This window comes from Myotis brandtii, unplaced genomic scaffold, assembly GCF_000412655.1.
Source record: "Myotis brandtii unplaced genomic scaffold, ASM41265v1 scaffold112, whole genome shotgun sequence".
Taxonomy (NCBI): Eukaryota; Metazoa; Chordata; class Mammalia; order Chiroptera; family Vespertilionidae; genus Myotis; species Myotis brandtii.
In genome coordinates, this window is record NW_005353838.1 from 8,422,121 (window position 1) to 8,426,050 (window position 3,930).

A 3,930-nucleotide genomic window follows, 5' to 3' on the forward strand; every position below is an offset into this window, starting at 1 on the left:
GAGAGAGAGAGAGAGAGAGGAGAGAGAGAAGAGAGAGAGAGAGAGAGAGAGATTCTTTGTCATCCAAAAGGGCCGACAGAGTTTGCACTTTCTGGACTTCAGTTAACAATAATATTGCTAGACAAGTGTGTTCCGAGGACAATCCCACACCTTGAGATGTGGGCAAAGCAGCAGAAAATTGTTGCGGTCCCAGCTTTTGTTTTGCCAAAAAAGCAAAAGTAACCCAGGTTCCCAATTCTGATCCCACCCTCTGGCGCCCCCTCCTCAAGGAGATTAGTGCTTCTCTGAGAGGGATGATGCTCCCAGAGTTTGATTCCCACAGGAAATGGAGGCGTTCTCTCCGTCCCCAACAGGGCCAGCTGCCCTGTGGGAGGCAAACCTGGTCTCACCAAAATGCGCTTTGGGTTTGGAGGGGGTTTTCTTAGTTGCAAACAATTTACATTAAATAAATTCTAATTCTGTTGTTAAATCCAAATGGAATACTTACTTCTCAGATCTAAAAAGTGCTCAGTGCAGGATTCCACTGTCTGGCTTTTGCTAGAAACCCTTTTCTTCACCCTTGGTTTGTTGTTGTTGTTGTTGTTTAAATTCCTTTGGATATTTCCAGCCTGAGTGAAACTGGGTATTGTCTGCAGAGGGAAAATTAGTTCCAAAGTTGTCAGGGCACAGACTTGGTTAAGAACACTGTCCAGCCATACTCACTGGGTTTAAGACTTTACATTGGAATTAAGACTCTATTTCTACACTGAATTTTTGGCATCTTACAAGTTAAGTAGGAGGGTGTCCCACTCTGATAGGACTTGATCATTGTTGCCCTGGCGCTAATGGTCACAGATTATGTGGTTAATTGATAGCTCACTGCTGTCTTGGCAAGCAGAGGAACTTATGTTCTTCAATAAATCTAAATCACAGCCTGCACCTACCTGCTCCCCACCCAAGGGCAGGGACACGATTTGAAAGATCATCTACAAGGAGGAAAAAAAAGAATGCTACTTCAATATTTCAGAATATGACTGATTCCCAAAAAGGGTGTTTGTGGAAGGAAAGAAGGAAAGGGAGTAAGTGATGAGAGGAGAGGGCAGAGTTAATCCGACTTTTTCTCTCCCTGGCAGAGTGGGACTTTGGACAATGAGGGGCTACTCTGAGTTTCTCACCAAAATCAGGAAAGGTGGCAACACTGATTTCACTGAATAACACATCGGTGTTTGGACACATTTATGGCCGCAAAAGATTTTCATTTAACAAAAACTATTTATTTCTGTTGTTAAAGCCCCAACTAATACACCCACACACAGTCTGTACTCTTGGCCAGTTTAAGAAAATTATTCCTATTAACTTTAAACCTGAGATCAGCTTGGACATAGGGTATACAAGCTAAATGAAATGTTTCTGCAAATTCAGCCTCAAAATTCCTTCCCTAACTACCACCCCCTGCTTGTAAACTCTGTGTCTTATTGGTTCATAAAAAGAGCAGCCCTGACTTGGTCTGGTACTCAACCACAGCCCTATAATCCAATAGCAGCAGCTAACCTGGGGTGCTGGGTTTAGGGGCCCTGATAGGGTCCAGTCAGAGACACTTGCCTATGGGGAATGCCCTCTCCTAGGATGTAAGGCTACACTGGAGGCAAGGGCAGTAGTAGCAGGATAGCAAGAGGCAATGCTCTTTATTGTTCAAAGTCTCCCTGGTCTCTTTGAACCAAGATTCATCAGAGAAACCCCAAGTCCTGCAGGAGACCCAGAGGGCAACTGGAGGCAGGGCCACCATTGAGAACTGTCTTTCAACCAGGGCATTCATCCAGACTTTCCTTCCAGTCCTGCAGAGCTTAACTTGCTGCATAGGAAATTCAGCCAAAAGTGAAGTGTGGTCTGAAAACAGCCAACCTTGACAAGTTCTTGCTTCCTATTTTAATATCACTTTCTTCATTCTTTAGCATATAATCAGTTTTTAAGAGGTATTTGTCAGATAGAAAATCACACAGATGTCCCAGAGTACAAAATCACAGGGATATTTATTTTTAAGAGACTGAAAGTTCATTGGTTCCAATTATGTCTTAGAAATATTTCAACAAATTTGTGTGTGTGGTTTTTTGTTTTGTTTTATTTTTTGTTTTTGTTTTTTTGAGGTCACAGAAAAAAATTCTAAGTATCTTTGTCTTCTCTCTCTCTGAGAAAAAAAGAAAGGGAGACAAAGGGGAAAGTAAGAGCATTTCAGAATAGCATCCCAAGATTGGTTTGTTGGGTAAAGAGAGCCTAGCCATACTCTTCTAAAAAGTCAGTCACTGTCACCTAACCCTGACTGGCATTTTCTTTAACGCCGATGCAGCTTCCATTGCTAACTTTTGCAGTCTCTCAAAATTGTTTTCATCAGCAAATTCCTATTCCCTATGATTTTTTGCAAAGGCTTAGGCTCCTCCTGTCTCAATTTGATCAAGAACATGTCCAGGACTTCAAAAAGGTCAAATTCCCCCGCTTTTCCTTCCCAGGACCCCTCTCATAACTTTCCCCTTTATTTGAGCCTTTTATGGTTACTGGGTTTTGCGTGTCAACACTCCCAACACCAGCAGCCCACCCTGCAGTGCCAGGCCAGGCCCAGGAGGGCTCTCTTACTCTGCCCCAGTAAAAGGCCCCTGCTCTGGTATTCTGCCCCGTCCAGATTCTGTCTTGGATCCAGGAACAGCAGGTCTAGGTGACAGGCTGGCTTCACCAATCACAGGCTCAGGGGAGTGATTTTCTTGAAGATGGGCTGGCCTGGGGAGTTGATACTAAGAACTCAAATGGACTCATTCCGAGGGCTCCTACACCCACCCCAGAATCCTCAGCTATTCGCATGTCTGTCCTAAAGTGGAACCTTAGAGTCACCGAAGGACTCACTATTAATGATTGAGATGGAGGAGGGTGGACTGGGGTTCAATGGCTGAAGACTGGCACAAAGGGATGAAGAGGGGTCAGGGCTGTGATTCCTGCCACACTCACAGGGCTGCCGGCAGCCCACTCTAACCCCTCGAAGTCAGAACCAGTTGCTCTGGGCTGCTTCTATCACCAGCCCCAACTTTGCTTGGGGGGCGGAGGGTGGGGGAACACACCCGCCCTCCTAATTTGCCCCTCTTAGGTCTCCGCAGTTGGCAGCTAGGAAAAGAAAGCGAAACAAAGGTTCCTGGGAAAGTGAAGTTTTCAATTAATTGGTGTGAGTGACGGGAGGGGGCGGCGCGGGGAGGGGGGGGCGGTGGCTGCAAAATGCCAGAGACCGGTTGGCTGCAGGCGAGGCGCTTAACTTTTGCGCCCGGCGGCAAAGTGGCGTTCGCCTGGAGCCCTCAATTAAAAGTTGTGGGGGAGGCTGCGCCAGGCCTGGGGAGACCAGCTCCGGAGATGACTCCCGGCTGGCCCGAGTGTAGAGGCGAATAGCGTGGACCAGGCGCGGACTTTTCTCGCTGGGGCAGATCGTGTGCTGGACTTATCTGTAAGTCTCTGCGTTTGGCCCCATGGGCGCTTTGTGAGCATTTCCAGGCGGACAACGTGTATGAGCAGAGTCTGCTCCAATCGGTCTTAATTCGGAGGATCCCCTGAGATCATATGCGTGAAACGCCTTTGCCCCCCTAGCAAGTTTGTGAAAATTAGCTCTCTCGGGTTTAGGGTCTAGGTCAGCGAATCCGAGTAATTAAGCAACAGGATGAAAAATCGGTCTGTTTTCACATCATTCTGACCATCTCTGTCGTTCCCCTTCATTTAGTTGTGCAACTCGGGAGCCAAGGAGAGGTGGCAAAAGCAGCCTTAGCGGAGACAAGGCGCAGGCCTCAGAGCCCGCCTCAGTCGCAAACAGGGCCTAGGGTGGTTGGTCGCGCAATCAGCTCGTGGGGGTGGCTGCGGCGCAAACGCCAGGGTCCCCGGGAGGGCGGGAAGGAGAGGTGGGCTGCTCAAGGGGCTGGGGAGAGG